The 20,864-nt window shown below is 40.4% G+C and overlaps 1 protein-coding gene across 1 annotated transcript in view; it reads right to left on the bottom strand.

The window, feature by feature from the left end:
- The window catches only part of LOC126408511 (synaptic vesicle glycoprotein 2B-like), a 76,366-nt gene that overhangs the window by 45,533 nt on the left and 9,969 nt on the right, over positions 1-20,864 (bottom strand). The window lies entirely within an intron of this gene.

Genomic DNA, 20,864 nt, shown 5'->3' with positions numbered 1-20,864 from the left:
AGTCACCATGTAGGTGACTATGTGAGACACAAATATTCTTTGTATCAAGACTGCAGTGCACCGCTGGACTAGTATGGCCACAATCTCTACCACACCTCTCTTCCCACTGAGACACAGAGTGATTCTCTAATATAGCAAACCAGCACAGTCAAGAACATAACCTCACTGTCGAACCATCTTGCCGGTGCGACAGTATGTTCCACGCCCTGTGTTGACACAAAACAGAGCCCTGAGTCTTCCTTCCTGTTCGTGATGTCTTAGAGGTGACTGGGTCATATCCACCATATGGATGCTTTCTCAGCCAGGGAGCCAGTCACTGTCACTGCCAAGATACACCCAGAGCTCAGCTCTTCCCTGCAAGGCACATATTCTCTGTCTGTATGAGAACTAACTAGGAGAACTAACTAGGAATGAAAAATGGGCCTAGATTTTTTACTCAGCCCGGTGACACACCGTCATCCAGCAACAATACACCTTGAGCCATGGGACCCACATCCCATTGTTGAATAAGCTTAGAGTACTTGCATTGCAATTTACTGTATTAATTAAGTTCTTCAGAATTAGTTAAATTACTACCAATCAAACATTGGTAGTACAAGCAAAGGGGTAGATATTAAGCTAACTCTTATCTGGGCATGAAACTCAACAGCAACATGCGTACACCATGTCCCAAAACGTCCTCAATGGAACTTGGAAGCATTGATCAGTGCATCAAGTTGACAGCACTGCAGAGGGGCTCTATCAACATGACGAAGCATGTGCAAGCAGCAGTGTGCTAAAATAAATCTGTTGAAAGCAGATGAATCATGTAGACTTTTGACCCATATGGTGTTTCCTGATGGTAGCTCTCCCTGCAATGCCACTTTTCAGAGCAACAGGCTCCTCTCTCTGCCTGTCTGATTAAAGAGTATAGCAGATCGACTGTTCTGGAATAAGGCATGTCCAGATGGCCAGTCCACCTTTGACTGTGGGCAGCAAAACACCAAGTCGTGACACTGAAACCCAAACTACATTTGTTTTCACACTGAGGTTAATATGTGGTCACAATATCCTGCATTTAATTATTTCGAGTCTTTGCTCCAAAACACTATTTTTGTTTAGGCACATGATAAGTACAGCATTTGTATTAGTCCTCGGGTCAAAGCAAACCTGCTTGCATCATCTTCTACTCCGATATATACACAGTCATCTTCTGAGTTATCCGTGTGTGTGCAAAGTGCAGAGTGTGTCGTGTTCAAACACAAACCACACATCAGTAATCCCAAATCACATGGATTAAATCTCAAACCACTCTCACAGACAACACAGATCGGTGCATGTGTGTGTGTGTGTGTGTGTGAGCCACATCCCCTGCCCTGTATCTTCGTGACTAGTGAAAAAACAGGCTGTGGCCGGAGCACTGCAGAGATGTAGTAGATTTATACTTTCGTATACTAATACTTGCATCAAAATCAACATTATTCCAGGACTGTTGTCATCAGCCCAGTTGATGTGATGTACAGTATTTACCTGATACCTGATACCTGATATCAAATTGGGATATAGCCACAGACAGTCAGTTGCATATGTGGTCTGTAAAATTCACCTAAATTCACCCAAAATCCCTATCCATGCAGTGGCGCTTGTAGCACATTTGGTTTTGCGTTACATTTTGCAAGATTATACTGAACACATCATGAAAACATTATAATTTACTTTCACACAATACTAATTTTTACTGAATAGAGCTTGAACACTTCACAATGTAAATCAAAGGATTTAGGAGGGAACTCAGAAAAGAAGGCCTCTCTACTATTTAGTGGGCTTTGCTACATAGTTATGTTGATGTGGCCTTCAAAATAATAGAACAGTATTAGTAAAACAATAGCAAAAGATAGTTTGATTTGTTTTTCTTCCCCCATTTGTGGCGCCCCCTAGAGATGAGAGTGCCCTAAGCAAGCAGTATAAAAACAAAATCGGGGAGTGCAGCGAAATGCCGCCTACCTACTTTTGATCATACAGAATGTGCCTTTTTCGGGGCAATGGGGGGCGTGAGCAAGTAACAAAATGTGTGGCTCAGCGTGTGACGTAAACAGTGACGAGGGAAGCCGCGGCTGGTTAGTCCTTCGGCGATTCTCTCATAAGTATGCCCGTCCTTCTCCGTTCGCGTCATTTGATGGTTAAAGGCCTCTTCATTTGCGAGGGCAAGGAGGGCGCGCAATTCCTTGTCTCCCCAGTTGCTCATCTTTACAGTGTCTTTCAGGTTTGCATTTCCGTCTTGCTACTAGCTGCTCATTCCTGCTATCAATTGTTTCCTGTTAGTCCACCGGCAGTGGGTCACAAGTGCAGTGTCATCAGCAGCTCCTCCCACAAGTCAGGGAGGGAATATTTTTCACTTTTCTTGAAAAAAAAGATGCTACAGATGATAAAAATGGAAAACACAATGGGACCATAGCACAAAGCCTCATATAGTCCAAATTCAAAGTAGATAACAATATCATAGAAAATAAATATTTTACACATTTTTCTAATTTCTTCCAGGGGCTTTTCAAAGAAAGAGGATAAAAAAATGTGTGAATATGAGTTTAAAACTTATCAGCGCAGACAGAAATTTAGGAGCTTACTAAATACAAAAACACTTCTAGAAAACCTAAATTGATAAGAAAGACTGTTTTTTCCCTTAAGACAACATAGGAGCCATTTGTTTATTATTCCTGTGCATTTCTAAAAGTCTGATGAAAAAAAGGGGGTTAAAAACTGCTGTGGAGCTTCAAATTGTCATTGACCACAAGACCCATAAGCCTCGGATGAAATGGACCAGTCACTGGCTCTTTAAATACCTTTAAACTACGGGAAATGTAAGTGATGCACATGCCTTCCACAAAGGTCCTCGTTGGCTATCCAGGCCATAGCAACAGCACTGGAAGCTCCTATTGGCTCAAGTAAGATGTCAATGAAAAGGGCAGGAGTTCACCTTCATTTTGAGATCAGTTTGTTTACATGCAGTACTTGAGAAATTATAGATAATATGTTAGAGGAATATGAACGTTTGAAAATCTATGGATGTCATAATGTGTTTGGACCAAATATTTCGCTGGATTTAGATAATCTGGACCCCTGACAGTGTGTGAGAAATGAACTGAGAGCTGTGTAAGCACTGTCTGGATAATATGGCTCTGTGGATTATGAAAACGCTTTATAGGTGAGTAATAACCATTTGGTTTTTGTCTGACAGAAGCGTATATTGAACCTGCGGTGGTGGTAGTATTTTGAAATGGTCAGCATTAATGGCACCACGAGGAGTGCAGCTTCAGAACGATATGTCATATGAGTAGGCCACTTAAACAACACCAAATACAGCAGTTGTTTTAAATATAATGATTTTCAAAAACACAGCAGGAGGGCCTGTGGACAGGCCATCAGATTTCTAACAGTTTATAACTAAAGTGGAAATTAGATTTTAAAATAAGCTGTGTTACATTAAATACGTTTGTGTCCACATTAACCCACAAGTACGCTAGAACATGCACCCATGCCATCAGATTTATATCATAAGCAACAGAAGAGGCTTGACTCCAGAACTGCTAACTACAAGCAGTAAAGTGCAGTGCTAGATTACTGTAGACTCTGTGATATACTGCTGTTGTTGATAGCAGGACATAGTTGTAGGACCACACCACTGAACCTGTGCTCACTTAATTCAATCATGTTCCATTTGAAATGTAAGATCCTCTACTGAGGGATTTCCACTTGTTGTTTATCAGTCATCATAGCCTCTAAAACAGATTACTGTGATACATAGAGAAGTGCATTGTCTGCTTTGTCTGGGGTTGTGGTTTCTTCTGTCTCTGAGGGTCCTGGTGAAGGCAGACCATTACACCATTAGGCTAACAGCAGTACACCATTAGTGGTTCGGGTGATGGCCACTGGATTTATTACTCCACTTTGTTCTACATAGATCAATTTATGTCCCACTGCTTTATTCAACTGTTGCTTTGTCAATCCTCTCTGCTGTACCCTGGTTAACTCTGCTCTGGTAGTACTGCTGGTTACTTTAACATACACGAGATAGAAAGGGAAATCTTCCTGAACATTTCGCAGAATGGGCTTAAGGCTCGTTTTTACTCCCTTTAGGTACGAAAATAGATATAAAATAGATATAACTGCATTTGAGATGATTCTGATACAGCCAATAGATGGCACTAGAGGGCAGAGGCAAACGTTTTACAAACAACAAACAAGGCAAAGGTGGAGGCTGTAATATTGAACCTTTTAACAGAGGCAGCATTGTAGAGGCGATGGTCTGTGAGGCCATTAAATACATCCCAATGTGAAGTGAGAGTTCTTTTAAGTATATTACCAATTTGTTTCCTTCCGCCATTATTGAAAATTTCTTCACCATCTTCTAAGGTCATATCTTGCTTAAACCACACTACACTGCCCCCAAGATCTCTGCTGGTACTGCTCTGTTTGGTCCGTATACAATAGCTTTCAGAAAACGTGCACAAACATGGACAAAATGAACCCGTTGTATTGACTGAACGCTTCATCCATCTCCCTCTCCGTCTCTCTCCATAAATGAGCCCTTAGATGAAGGAGTAAGGTAAGTGAAACTAAATGAGAAGTCCTGGGTTAAGCATAATTAGACTGAAGGTCCAATGTGTAAGATTTAGTGGGATCTAGCAGTGAGGTTGCAGAACTGAAACTTCTCTCATTTGCCAAGCATGTAGAACCATGGTGGCTGACGCAAAAATATAAATGGCCCTTTCTAGAGTCAGTGTTTGGTTTGTCCATTCTGGGCAACTGTAGAAGAAAATGGTGGACTCCGAGGATGAGGACCCGCTCCGGACATAGCTCTAAATGATTTAGTAACGAAAACACAAAGAGTCTTATTTCCAGGACACTGTGTACCATTTCTGCCAATAGATGTCCCTAACTCCTACACACTGGACCTTTAAGTAGGAGCACATGCTAATGGTCTAATTGTGCTCATAAAATTCCAAAATGAAACAGAAAGCACAGATACTGGTGTAAATTTGGAGACAAAACTATGGCAGAGGCAAAAAGAATTTGTTCAAAAAACTATAATGAGCACAAAACAGCGCTGCTAGCACAAAATGTGTCAAGCCATTCAGTTATTCAAAGAAGTATTAGTGCTAGTCACGGTGCTATTGAGCAACAGACAAAGAGTGGTCACATTTGCTTCATGGACACACATGGATGATTGTTTTGATGGCAATCTGAGGTGTGGTGAAGCCAAGTGGTGAAGTCAGGTGGAGGCTAGTTATGTTACTGAGCATCAGTTCTGAAAGCTATATTCTATGTATACTTCCAGTCCACTGGAAAAGATGGTGGACCCTCTAATAGCAGTTCATGAAACTTTTCATGATTCTTCTTAAGCTTTAACATGAAACTCATATCTGAATAAGGTGAGATGGTGTAGCTTGTGTCCATGGAGCCTTCCTGCCCCTCTAGCTGATCAATAGGACATGAGCTAGCTCAAGAGGGTCAGACTCATTCCTTCCTGCGTACAGCTCCATGCATTTTTAAATCCCTCTTACTATATGCATACTTATCACACCATCCACTGTGCTCAGTAACAACAGAATCTTGCAATGTCTCAAGCATGAAGCAGAACTTCATCAGAAAGTGTAAATGAACCATATTCCTCAGATTATCTGTCCTCATTCAAATGAGTTATACGTTATCACAATATGCTAAGTGATAACGTTATAACTTGAAATGTTTCATATCAAAACAATAATTATCATATTTTAATTGTAACGTTTCACATTATAACAAGATAAAGAGTGTATGGTTAACACAATAAAAGTTTTTTGTTTTAACATGATTAATTCAAATGAAGTAATACCATGAAAATATCTTGTAATATAGTGAAAAACATTTTTTACTAATCAAACTAGTTGTTCTTTTTCTGGCATGGCAACAACACGCTGCCGTACTGAAGTGCATGTCAGTCTGCATTTAGATATTCTAAACAGTCCCCGACCCCTCAGAAATGGCATTAAGCATAAGTTTAACCTGCCTCCTTGAAGGACTAATTTAATCTTCAATTTAGTCTTTGAGTAACTCAAATTCTATCTCTTGCAGCTGATATGTTAAATCTAGAACAGGCTTAATCTACATGACCAATTTAAGATTTAAGTCTGTGTAGGTCGCTTTGAGTTAAGGCAGCTCGAACGGGCATTCTAGTCTAGGACTAGGCTTAACCCTTGTCTTTAAAACAAGCCCTAATGGCCGGTATACACTGTGCGATTTTGGGCTGTCCCAGACGAAAGATGACCATCGTGGGAGAAACGTGGCGATATCTTTGGTTGTGGCTCTAAAACGGTGGTCTTATGTCGCACTGTGAGACAGGTTCAAGGACGGCCGTTGTCAACGTCTTGCGACCAAAGATAACCTGATATAAAATTCTGACGGTGATTGAAAAGACGCTGCATGGAAGGAAATTGCAGAGGAACGGCAACTTCCAGGTGAGCAAGCTACCTATGGTGGCGCAGATGGATGACGTACGCTGATGCAGTGCATGTTGATGACGTTGCATATTGACGTACGTCGTAACCTGCCATTCAGTAGAAACAGCCATCGTACAATCTGCACACATCAAACTTGACGTCGTACCAAAGTTTATTAGATCCACATCTCACAGTGTGTCATGCAATAGTCTTATAAGATTGCTAAAATCGCACAGTGTATAGAGGGCATAAGTCTAAATTTGAAACAACTTCACAGATTTACTCCAACTCAACCTGACAGTTGCCTACTCTTCATTTTCTTATACATCTTATTATATGAGGTCAAAACAACTGATCTTGGTTTAATTAGGTAGAAGTAATGAGCAGTAACACTTTGGGATTCTCCCCCTCGCCACCACTGACTGAGACCTGACCTACCCCATCCATTTTCACTTGTTAGGCGTAGATGCTCACAGATGTATATCTTCTATATACTCTAAAATGCTTATGAATTGCTACTTTGCTGAGCTGAGAACAAATTACCAGTCACTGGTTTGTTAATGCTCCCCAACAAACTCAAAGATGTGAAAGCATCATCAGAAAGTACAAAACAAGAGATAAAGAACAGAACATTACAGTAAAACCAAGTCTCTACAAGTTGACAAAAATAAAATGTCCTCTGGATCTCTTCTTGTCATGTGTTGGTTATGCATGTGAGTGCACTCAAAGTGAATCATCTTTTCTTGTATGTTATGCTTTTTCTGTTGTTATTGTCTGTTTTAAGAACCATTAACAAGTAAAAGCCAGATGACTGAGGGTGAAAGAAACCCAGACTGAGACAGTAAAAAGACAGAATGAAAGAAAGTCTGATATGACTCAGCAGTTGTTATTTTTTTATTGACAGCTGAACGGAGATGAGTGTCGGTCCAGCCATAGGTTGTTTTGAAACTGATAGCTGGCCAGCAGGAAATTAAAATCTGGACAGACCGTGTCAGTCTGTCCCCCATCGGTTCATCTCTTACCTGACTGACCCAGCTCTATGTCTCTCTTCTAATAATGGACAGAATTAATGTCATAGGAGAGTCAGCATGGTGTCTGCAGGTTTTAGCAAGTTCAATTTAAGCCTTGTCTTTCCCCTCTGAATGCCAATACCTAGAAGATGCTAAAGTTCATTTACAGAGCACATGAACATAATGAATCAGGTTGATTTTTTTTGTTTTTATGTTTTCCTACAAAAAGTAATGCACCAATATCCCACGTATCCCTGAGCCAGTAATTCATGCATTGCCCACGCAATTTTGGGAGGCTGCAATCATATTACCAATATGCTGACGAGAGTAACCAGGGAAGCCACCCTGAGTGGTCCAGTAAGGAGGCATGTTGGGCTGATGTCTGGGTCACAAAACACAAAAATTTCTCCCGGGACTTTCCCAAGGAGACCGGCTCATAACCATGTGAAATATGGGTTAACTCTAAGCAAAAGAGGACTGAAGAGGAAATCATGCCTATAGGTGTGTTGACACAGCAGGGATAACATTAAATGAGAAACGTTGATCTACAGGAGAATAAATATTTGGGAGCAATACAGAATGACTGAGAGCCTTACTGCATTATATCACATTACATTTTCAGTTGTCACTTGGTGCCTACAGTTTGTGTTTTCCTTTAGGCCAACATAAAAAAGACTTTTCCACCATAAATAGGTGCATAACATTTACCAGAATGCATAAAATTAAATGGTTGATGCTCAATATTTCCTCAATATTATTCAGCACTGGCAACTTATTTGACAATTTATTTGAGTGGATGATGGTTGTGATGAGACCTAATGAAAAATTTTGGCACTCAGTGACATGCTTTTTAAATGATATAACACAGAATAATAAACAAGATTACTATTTGGGGAAGACAATTTGCTCACATTTTGACTGATGGGGGGCAGTAAGGGACCTGGAAAATGGCTAGGGGGGCGCTGGCCCAAAAAGGTTGAGAGCCATCGCAGTAAAGCATAGTCATGGTCAGGATGAAGAGGAGTAGCTGCAAATCTTAAGGTGACTTCCTCCTGACACCCGGCATGGAACAGTCCCCTTTTTAAGACGTCTTAAGCCTTTCTGGGTTGAATAGATATCTTCCTTATTAAAATGAAGGGGCTCCCATGAAGAATTTTGAATGTGGCGCCCTCAACTCTTCTGATCCCTGTAACTAAGCAAGTTTGCAGTCCATCATCTGATCGTGGGAGTAAGTGAGTAGGTAAATCGTAGGAATGTAGGTAAGGATGCATTGGCTTGTTGTTACAACTAGTCCATACCCATTGGTAGCCTTGTCACCTTCTACCTATGCCAGTCCTCAATGCCTATGTGCAGTTTCACATAGATTGACCACGTCAGTGAGTAGAAAAACGTGGGACAGACAGAATGACTGACTGACAGAATGACACACTGACAGTTTCCGTGATTATGTACAGCATACCATAACATGACTTAGTCGTACCAAAAATTAGAAAAAAAACAACAAAACATTCGGCCACAGGGGGAGCCACAGCGATCAGTTGCATTTTAGCCATTTTTAAGCATTTTTCTGTTGTTATAGCGCCACCCAGTTGCCAATTAGAGTTAAATTTCTCCAGTCACCTTGAGGCATCCTGTTCTACATATCTACCAAGTTTAGTAAAAATAGACATGGCGGTTAGGCGTAGATAAGAAATTAACTCTCTAGCGCCCCCATTTTGTTTGATTGGGTCAATAATGGAAAGGTCCCCTCAGATTATGTGTGGTCATATGCCTACAAAGTTGGGTGGTGATCGGTGAAACCCTTGAGATGTTATACACCTTCATGTGATGAGCCACGCCCTCCACAATATTCATTGTCTTATAGAAGCTCAGTTTTAGTAAGTTTGCCAACTTTTGCCAAGAGGGAACTTTAGATATTGGTCCCTAGATCATGTTTACAGAGTTTCATGCAGATTGGTCAAACTTCCTAGGAAGAGATCGATTTTAAGTGTTTTTCAAAAAATTCAAAATGGCGGAAATTTTTTTTAACCGGAAGTTATGGGTTCTTGAGGCAAATTTGTCCCTCATCAGGAGAGGCATCTCTGTGCAAAGTTTCATGTTTCTACAACATACGGGACATGAGATGTGCCCATTCAAAGTTTGCAATTTCAATCGGTTGCTATAGCGCCCCCCCTTTGGCCAATTGATGTAATATTGCTTCATTTGCATCCTCCCATGACCCTCTACCACTGTGCCAAATTTCACATGGATTGACCAAGTCAGTGAGGAGAAAAATATGGAACAGACACACAGACAGACTTTATTGGGCAATGTATAGCTCAGTTTCTCAATGGGAGTGTTAGCTGTAGTTTTTCTCAATGACACTGGTAGAGAACTGGAAGTAAGTCAGTGTTGCCTCGGCCTACTTCCACTCTCAGAACGCAAAGTGTGAAAAGCCTGAACTAAATAAGGCAACAGTTTGTGATACTTGAAACCTGAACACAACGTAAAAAATCCCTATAAATTCTTGGAAGAGAGCCTGCTCTTTCAGGTTTCTATGTGCCATTTATTTTGTTAAGCATTGTTTGCACCTGACCATACAGAGAAATCCATCCATTTTCTAAACGCTTATCCTCTTGAGGGTTGCGGGGGGGCTGGAGCCAATCCTAGCTGACATCGGGCGAGAGGCAGGGTATACCCTGGACAGGTCGCCAGACTATCGCAGGGCTGACATTTAGAGACAGACAAACATTCACACTCACATTCCTACAGTCAATTTGGACTCACCAATTAACCTATCCCCAACCTGCATGTCTTTGGACTGTGGGAGGAAGCCAGAGTACCCGGAGAAAACCCACACTGACACGGGGTGAACATGCAAACTCTGCACAGAAGGGCTCCCACACCCGGGATCGAACCAAGAACCTTCTTGCTGTGAGGAGACAGTGCTAACCACCACACCACCATGCCACCCATACAGAGAAATATAAAATATTAAATGCACCAAATTCCACTACATGCCATACTGTTCTCTGTCCTCCCAGTGCTTGTTGCTCTTCTTATGCTGCCATTGACTTCATTCTTAAACGCACCCAGGATTTTGTCTGTGTGTGTGTGAGACAGATAATTAGTGGTACAAGAGATGAAGCTTGCCTGAAACAGATGCTGGCTCAGATTGGGATGTGATGGTTGACTGATTTTACACTTAGTGATTACATAAAAACATACGCACACACTAATTGTCAAAACTTTTGCCTGCTCACTCATTCTGTTTAACTGCTCTGTTATGAACTCTGATGCCGTTCCAGACTCAGCCACACCCTCCTGTCCTCTATAACCCCTATTCTGCCATCACCACCACCTGACCTACTCAATCTATTTATTCACGTGTTTACCATTTCCCCTAATCAGTTCAGCAGTAAGTAGCCTACCAGTTCATTTCCACAAATATTGCCCCAGATTTTTTCGATTGTTTTCAAATTAGTTATCTAATGAACATTTTTGATGGATTCCCTGGATTGTAAACTTCCCCAAACCAGCATCTTGGCCCCCACATAGTGGATGTTCATGTCCTGAACAGGCCTAGTTATGGACACCAAGGGGATTGGACAATCACCACATGGGGGCAAGATTTAGTGAAAGGTTTTTTTTGTGGGTTTGTCAAAACAATAACATGTGGTCATGTGATTGATAGTTAATAAAAAAATGATAATTACAGTGTCAACTGACACAAACACATCCCAATAACGTAAAACTATTCAATTTACTCTTTTGATCATGTGCTGTTTTCCTAGTTTATAAATGTTCCATGACTCCAGGTGGGGAAAGGATGTGGTGCGGTTGAGGTTTTGTAATTGACCATTTCATGTCTCAGAGTCTTCATTGCAACAGTTAGAGTGGTGAATTTTTACATTTTTGTAATAACTTGTGTAATAACTAATATGGCTGTTTGTCAGTATTGAAGCATGTAACTGTTTTCTTACGGTCTACAAACTGAAATAAATGTGTTGAGGTAAAACCAGGGAGAGAAATTCTCAAAGCTGTAAACTCAAACAGCTGCGTTACAGGTGTTATAGTTATGGCTGCCTGATCTTATGGTGTGTGAGTACAGCTTCCATGTCTGTAAAATTAAGAATTGATTTAATTTCATTGATCACATATAGATTTTTAATAGACATGACAATGCTATAAAATGTTCCAATAAGCTGACAAAGGAAATATTTGCTTAAGAATCACTCACACATTAAAATACTGAGAGGAAACCTCAAAACATGCAAGAATGTTAAAAAAAAAAGGGTAGGAAGCTTGCACATAGGCTATACCAAAAGCATAGACATAAACAATTTATAACACACACACACACACACATACATGCACACACACTAATGTGCCTGGTTATAAATGTTGCAGGTGCAGCTTGTCCCATCATGAATATTAGATGAAACTTTGATTTCCTCCAGGCTAGCAGCTAGCTCTCTAGCTTCAGTCTGTTCTTACATCAGTCTCAGTTCACAAAATAGTACACACGTGTAAAACTTAATCATACCAGCACACTTTTAATGTGTATGTTTGATCATGTCCATTAGTCCACTTTCTAAACACTTCTCCAGGTCAGGGTGACCACAGCATCCTTCGGTCTGGTACAATGGCAGATTGGCCATCAGGACGTTCGGGACGAATCCCGGCTGGTCACCAAGTGGGCTGGTGGGGCCGGCCCAGTGGTCAAAAAAAGAAAAAAGACTAGAGAATGTCAAGCTAGTTGCTAGCTGTCAGTACTGCAATGTGTGTCCCTCCCATGTTGTTTGTTAGCTGTGAGATGTTCAGAGGGAACGTAGCTGTCAATCTTATGTTTGCTTGAGGGAGGAGATAAGAGCGGCCTCTTACAATACGAAAGAGGCCCTCGTTTTTCTTGAAATCTGATTGGCTCAGCCGCAGTCATCAGTCATTACTCATGGCAGACCAGGCTAGTTTGACCATTAGTGCCAGCTACTGAGAAAGGAGAAAGACAGAAAACATGGATAAAGCTGGTAAAAACAAGAAAGGGTAGCGCGGCAAAAACTCCAATAAAAAAACTTAAATTTTTACAAGAAGAGGCAGCAAAGTGCTCCAAAATAACCGACCTGTTTGGCCGCGGCGTTGGTTGATGGGCTGAGGCTGCTGGTGTTGCTAACGACAGAGATGGAGCTGGAGCCGACAGTGCCATTATAGCAGGTGCATTAACGTAAGCTAACGTTCGTGAGTGTGTAATGTGCAAGGTTGGCTTTGGCAAATTGCGTATCTCTTCTAGGTGTCCGGTTCAAGAGGCCAACTAGGCTTCTAGGTACTGCATTAAGTCATTAATCAAACATGTACTAAAAGAAAATATGTGCTTGCTTTTTTTGAAGCTGAGGGACAGACTAACCCCAGTCATGATGAGGAGGAGGATGAGACCAGAAATATGACAGGTGCAATGTGGAGGCATAGCCTATGCATTACAATGTAGCCAGAGGAAAGCCAAGTGGGATTTTTTTGTTGTAGTAATAAGTTGACTAAAAGTTGACTATAGGGCCTATTGCCCAATTTATACCTCCTTAGTTCATGGCTGTGAGCCATGGAGATATACATTGGGCTGGGCAGGGCAGACAATTATATTGTGCATAAAATTAGATGCATTAGGATAGAGTCATATGCTCTTATTTTAAGTTAAATAATAAGCACATAGCCATATGTGGCCAATTCATTATTGTGTTTATTTTATAGTCTGGAATTAAACAATAACTGCTGATTTTTTTATGCAGTTGATTCTGAGGACAGCGTTTGTGTAGTGTGTACAAGCATATAGAGGATCATAGGTAAAAACGTGTGGGCCGGTGCATGGGCCAGTGCGCCCGCATGTCCTGGGCTGAATTTGTGTCCCAGTCCGCCCCTGGTCTGGTAGGTGTTCATGGGTGACAACACTTCCTGAATCGGTAGTCCTTTTACAGTCCCTGTCATTTCTGCCCAGAACATTGTCTAACTGAGGCCTCTAGGGCATCCCAGATTGACTGGCTTCCCCTGGTGCGAAGACACAACAGCTCCATAAAAAGATCCTCCCAGATTGTGGAGTTTCTCACTCTATCACACAAAGTCAGCTAGGATCTCAGCTGCCTCTTTCTGATCAGACATCAACCTGTAAATAATCAAGACCCATGCTTTATAACTAATGCTGTGTTCACAAGGAATCAGACAGACAGCAGACAGACAACACCGTCTGGATGGCATTGGAAAAACAAACTGACAGTTCAACAGAATGGCAAGATGGTAAAGCAAAACATGCATGACGATATGTTGCAATGGTGATGCCATATTGTTACAAAAATTATTTTGTGTTTTTTTATTTTATGTAATTTTTCTGGTAATGTCCAGTAATTATCTGGATCATTCCTGTTATCGCCATGTGTGAAAGAGCTATATAAAATCCAGTTTTAAATTTCCTCGTGGAGGACGGCAGAAAGTTAAAGTAGCTTAACTCTGAACGGCCATGATGTCTCCTATTCTATGCTGGCCCCATCTAATTTTACCGTTCTGCACTCCTCCACTAAAATATCTGGTTTGCCATCCAGTGTCTCTCTGATTTCATGTGAACGCAGCATAAGAGTTCTCATCCCTGCCTGAGAGACTCTGTGATGAAGCAATACAGTTTGTGCGATGCAAAGTTTAGTGAAGCCAGATGGACGACATTGTTTGCCAACAGCAGCGATTTGAATTTCACACTTTTCAGATCCTTACTGTGCCTTGATTTTCTGCTCATCAATATTAACAAGACCAAACAGTATGTACTTTAAATGTTTCTCTCTCTGTTAAACACATAATCAATAACTGAATGTTTTCTTTGTGATGTTAGTTTTTCACATTATTTTCCCTCATTCAAAATCCAAAATCTATAAAATTGCAAAGAAATCAAAACAAATCCTCAAACTTGAGAGAATGTCACAGCTTTAGTGTGACGTATTCCCCTTTGTTTGTGTTTCATATTCAATATACAAGTTTTTCTTTGCACCTCTGAGTTTGTCTGACCATGGTCATTATAAAATGTAGACAAATGTTCTACAGGGATTCTGTGTTGTGCTTCTCCGCTGCTCTTCTATTGATTAGATCAACTTTCATTGATGGACAGGAACTCTGGGAAGTGACCACAGAGCTCCAATGCAGTTGGTTTACTGTTAGTATTCAGGCAATAGTGCTGCCTCAGAGTTGAAACTAAAATCATTTCCACCATCAGTTTTCATCACTTATTGATAAAAACCTTGCTCCAATGACTGACAACCTTCTGGCAAGTAATTTCAGTCATCTACAGTACTGTTGCATTTATTGTGAGCAAATTCTGGCAAGCTTGTTAGCTAAGGAAAGTCTGTTTAACACTACCTTTTCAGTTAAATGACAACAGAAACAGAAAAATGATTAAATGAAAGCAGCTAAACAGAGACTATGTATTAAAACACATAATAGGTGGTGAAGGAGAGCAGGAGAGGATTAAATGTAGGTATCAGTACTGGCGCAGCATTGTAGCACTGGTTTAGCAACAAGGACACTCACAGGCCAATTGCATGTGTTAAATCATCTCACATGATGCTTCTCAGCTAATCAAATCTGCATTCCAGTAAGCACTGCTTACTGCCCCCCATATTAAAAATTAACAAATGGCAAAGCGAATGTGCTGTGTTGTCTAGTCGCATTGGTGTAAAGTTTAAACTGGAAAGTCTCAGAGCATTGCAGACTGGCGTATTGCAAGTAGTTGCAAGTTTCAGGTTGATCAGTGTGAATCATCAGTCTGAACTGAGCTTTAAGAGCTTCACTGTGAAACTGTGATTCTTTCATTTTGTATCATGATTCTACTGTGCCTCTCTGTGATAATATCATGACATGCAGTACGAGATGCCAGCTAGAAACACCACAGCCAATGGCACACAGGCTGAAGCACATCAGTCCTCAGCCTGGACCTGCAGATAAATAATATCATGGGAGCAGTATTGTACAGTCCTGCCTGTACTTCTGCTGCTGTTAGTCATTGTGGTTATATATTATTTAAGAGTTCATCCATCTACACTACACACACAAACACACACTGCACTGATGCAGTGCCCAAAGGATGAAAAAACCTTTTCAAATGGATAGAGGGCCAACATACAGTGTCTCCAGTGGAACCTACTGCTTAACATACATCAAACCTCCCACCCACTTCAAATGTAACAGCAGCTGTTCCGAGCAACTTGCCCCTCCATGACTCCTCTCACCCACTCTCTCACAAATCTAGCCCAGACTGTTGGTTGAAGCTTTTTCATGTTTTTGTCTTGCCTTCTCTCTGTTAATGTTTACTGTATAACACCATATATTGCTGCCTTTAATGCAAATTCTTTTAAATATTGTATACCTGTATTGACGCAGATCCTAACCCATCTGCCTCGACTGGAAAGAACTTTGGGTCAACTTCTGTTGTTTTAAAATGTGTTATATGAATAAAAATGATTTAACCGGACTTGAATAGAATAGTCCCACCAGGGTAGTGTGTCCCTACAGCTTTTAAATATTGATGTATTTTTGCAACCAAACCAATGAACCCAACACAGAAACGCGCTGCAAGTAGCACACAGGACAACAGAAACTGTTTCCAGAGGACACTAAAAAATATATTTACATATTTGTTGCTGCTACGATATCTGGTTTATGAAGTTTTTGAAGTTGGCTATCTTCAAATGGTGCTGGAAAATGTTTCTTTTAGGGCTGTCAAGCTATTTTTTTTTAATTATGATTAATTGCAAATTGCGATTGATTTGCGCATTTTTTCTTTTTTCCACGATCTATTTTTTTTTTTTATTATTAATTTTTCAAATAGAACAGATATAAAACACAGTAATATTTGGTCATTCCAATCGTGACACAACAAAAAAGTAAGTAGTAAGTGAAATAAGAACAATACAAAACCAAGACAGAACAAAGACAAGACAAATTCTACAAACCAAGTCAGTATCCAGAACAAGACAAAGAACAAAAAAAGTTAAAATGTGTGGGTATGATGATAAAAACAACATAAAATACTACATAGTATAGTATAATGGTTGTTGGTCAGAAAACTGCCTGTCACATTAAAATTTAGTTTCTCTAACATACATATTCAAACATTCAGCAGTATCTGGAAAGTCCAGCTCTTGTATATGCTTGAAAAATGTCCTCAGTTCATTATGCAACTGATTCTGTCCAGTTTGACAAAATTAAGGACTTCCCTTATCCATAGAGTTTGTGAAGGAGGTATTGGGGACTTCAACTTGAGTGTCTGGTTTGTAAGGTAATAAAGGCTGTAAAGGCTGCCTCAAGTGAAGAGAGTGGTACTGTGAGTGGAATTACACCAAACAATGCAATTATATCATTTGGTTCAACAGATTTTCCAGTAACCTCCCCTTTAGTAATCTAAAGATTTCCCCCCAGTAGGTCTGTAAGGCAGGACAAGACCAGAACGTGTACGTGGCTCGCCTGTGCTTGGCTATACCTGTCACAAGTTGGGTTCACATCCTTATAGATCCTAGAGAGCCTAACCTGGCACGGTGTACTATTTTGCACAGATAGGTGATTGTGCACTTTATCAAGGACACCCTCCCAGAGTTCCTAAGGAATCTCCTCTCCCAGATCTAACGTGTTTTAATAGAGTTCAAAGAGACCACAAGGAATGAATCTGAGCATAGATGACATAATTTCTTTCAGGGCAGATACTGGCTTGAGAAATGAATGATTAAATGCATTTTTAATCACATGTTTAAAATTCCATTATTTTGCATTTCAAAACAGTTTTAAAGTTCAATGAGGTGAAGTAAAGGGAGTAAAGAAACAGAGTGTCTTGACTGGGAATCAAATTAATGCAATAAAATTTACTTTATGATGTTGACTTTTATACAATGTCCAATTGGTGTCAATATTTGTGCAGTTAGATCATTTCAATTATTTACTGACGTCCAGTGATCCCCGATTAATGCAACAGCATTTCCACTTTTCAGGAGTTCCCATTTATCTGCTTTCTCTGATTCATACAGGTCCTGTATGCGTGAAACTATTGCTCCCCCCGACAGTAAGGCATATGACTGGGCACAGCATGCCAACCTCAGGACGTCTCTTAGATCCAAGTCCTCACGATGTTGACTGGTCTGCAGTCAGTTGCCACCCATTTAGCAAGCGCTGTAGTTAACTTCTTCGATTTAGTTTCATCCACAGGACTGTGGCGATTCGCACACTCCAAAAGAGTGCTTTGCCGACTATGGTGATTGGCCGCTGACATAAGTCTGATTAGCTGCACCTGTGTGCTCAGCCTTTAGCTGTTAGCTCAAACTCAAAGTACTTCAGTGATATTTTAAGTCTGTTTGACACAAGGTGCATCTTACTTTTGACTTGTCAACTGAGCCGTTTTTAAAGATAAAAGGCTCCATTCAAAAGCACAATGGTGTGGTTATTTTCCATCACTGCGGCAGCAGGAAGCAGGAAGTCGCTGCAGCAGCTGGACTACAAGTAAGGGTGTGTCGCGGAGACAAAATAGCAGCATGTGATTAATGCAATTTCAAAAATAATGCATTCTCTTTGGACCCTAATTGAGGTCATCCTCATTAGGTTCATAGCAAAACACTATCCATCTGGTAAAATCTAAATATCAAAATACATGCCCCAAGGTCAGTCTAAATCAGGGAAAACTACAGAGAACACAATACACGACTCGAGACAACACTATAGACAATGCTTCTCTCCCAATGGGAATGGAGATGCTTAGTATACTTTAAGTGATAGGCTAAACCTCATATTTGGCAGGAAGTCTGTTTTTATGACAACCTTTTCAACTTATTGATTTTGGGAAGAAACAGATGTGATATACTGCGAGCAGAAAGAAAAAGTACAGACCTGCTCAGAACCATGATGGATGCGAGGAGAGGGAACTGCAGAGAAAGCTACAGACTAAGCCCAGCCATTTAGACAAAATTAATAATGCATCACATTCCTGTCGACAGCAGGAAGAGACCTCATGTGCACACACGCACGCACGCACGCACGCACACACTTTAGGTACAGTGCAGTCTACTGTATCAAATTGCAGCAGAAGTAAGCTGCTCTCTGGTACAGCAGCGTCATCAAATATGCGCTATCAGCTGGATTTAAAGAACCATGCCAGTGTTTATCCATGTTTACCACAAATCCTCTATTTTAAATTTTCCGGTTCATTTCACTACATTATGAAAGTCAGTGTGCGGGGACTTCCTTGAGATAATAATCCTTTACACTGAACATGCCTGCTTTCATTTCATTTAATTCATTTCAGTACTATTCTCATAGTGAAATACAGGTCAAAGTGCAAAGTTAATTTTAAGGTCTGTACTGCATTACCATGCAACTGTGACCAGGCCACAGGCAGCCAGGCCAGGGCCACCTGGTTTCACTCGTTAAATACTAATGTTTGGTCAGTGGCCCTTGGCATCAGACAACAACGCACCAAGGCACCCTTAAGCGACAATATGAGACATAAGGGCAGCATTTTTTTGACCCTCTAGGCAAGTACCATTGTATAAAGTGCAAGAAAGTCTGCACAGGGTGGGCAGGTCAAACAATCGCTGCACTTTAATTTACTTGGCATAATGTTGACATACACTTCCAGTCGCCACTCTGTCAGCTCCACTAAATTTTTTGCTATATTTAGGATCTTATGTCTATTTTGCCAATCTTGATGGTTCTTTTTGTGGTTGGCGTTGGACAGTCACTCACCAAGATGAGGAAATCAACTCACCCATCTGTAAACTCTCCTTCTGCCAACTTCTAGTTAATCAGCTGCTAGCTAGCTAGGTCGAGGTTTAAATGTAAACATCAGTAAACATCAGGGCAGTAGTCACCATATACATTGAGGGGGACACGCCCCCCCCAATGTTCAGATATGCCCAAAATGTCCCCCCAATATATAACTGAAACTGAAAAACAACAACAAAAAAAACTCTTTTTTTTTTCATTGCTATTCTAACCACATACCACCATCCGAAATAATGTAATCATCATAATTATTACTAAACATAGCAAATCCCCGTTATTATTACTATTGGTTCAAGTATTGCAGTTCTGCGTGTGGTTTGTCCAAGTGGAGTTGCCGTAGCAGAATGCCAAGGCTGGTTGGACATAGTTGCCATCAACGTTGCCAGACTGCTGTATGGGTAACGTTCCAGGCAGGCAATGTAAATTTGTCTCTCTATTCATTACTGAATAAAAGTGGAAAACGAGAATGTAATATGGGCGTTACGTAGGCTATATTGTAACTGTTTATTGTGATTTTGAAAAGTGTTATGAAATTTTGATGTCGTGAGTGGTTTTGCAAAAAAGAAACGTATCTCATGTGTAAGTGAATTTGTACATATTTTACTTTGGAATTTCAATGGCAGGAAGTAAAGGTGTGTGTGTCTGTGTCATAAAAGACCAATATTATTGAGGTAATTAAGAGGTTTCAAGTCCTATTTTACATCTCATTCAACACAACATCGATGTTGGTGACACTCCTATTAAATGTTATTATCGTTGCCTGTCACACGAATGGAAAATTTTGGAGTCGGAAGAAAAATACATGTTGGCTAATCATATTGCTGTGCTGTCAAAGACAGTGATGTCACAAACGTAGATACACGGCCGATACCAGGAAGGGAGGATTGTATTGTCCAGGTTGGTTCAGCTATATTTGTTAGCAAGTTTGACTAAATTAAGTAGTACTGGCAAGTTCTGCTACAGAGACTGGAACATTTAATTGTCCTTAAAGGTTCTGTACTAAGCTGGTTTAAATCTTATTTATCTGATCGTTTTCAGTTTGTTAACATTCATGATGAATCATCCTTACCTACTAAAGTTTGTTTTGGAGTTCCACAAGGTTCTGTGCTCGGACCAATCCTATTCACTCTATATATGCTTCCCTTAGGTAACATCATTAGAAATCACTCTGTAAATTTCTATTGCTATGTGGATGATACACAGTTGTATTCATCAGTGAAGCCAGAAGAAAGTAATCAATTAACGAAACTTCATAATTGCCTTAAAGACATAAAAACCTGGATGAGCACCAATTTCCTGATGTTAAATTCAGACAAAACTGAAGTTATTGTTCTTGGCCCCAAACAACTCAGAGACTCTTTATCTGATGACATAGTTTCTCTAGATGGCATTGCTCTGACCTCTAGCATTATCATTAGTCATACTTCTACTGTTATTATACACATGATTATTGTCACATATGTATACTGTCAGATATTAATATATACCTTCAACATATTGTACCACAATAGCCAGAATTATAACTATTATATTATTACTTTCATTAATGTTGTTGTAAGCTACTGTCATTACCGTCTGTCCTGCATCTCTCTCTCTCTCTCTCTCTCTCTCTCTCTCTCTCTCTCTCTCTCTC

Source organism: Epinephelus moara, chromosome 20, assembly GCF_006386435.1.
Source record: "Epinephelus moara isolate mb chromosome 20, YSFRI_EMoa_1.0, whole genome shotgun sequence".
In the NCBI taxonomy this organism is placed as follows: Eukaryota; Metazoa; Chordata; class Actinopteri; order Perciformes; family Serranidae; genus Epinephelus; species Epinephelus moara.
Note: the sequence above shows the minus strand (reverse complement) of the source record. Positions and strands in the feature narration are given on the sequence as shown.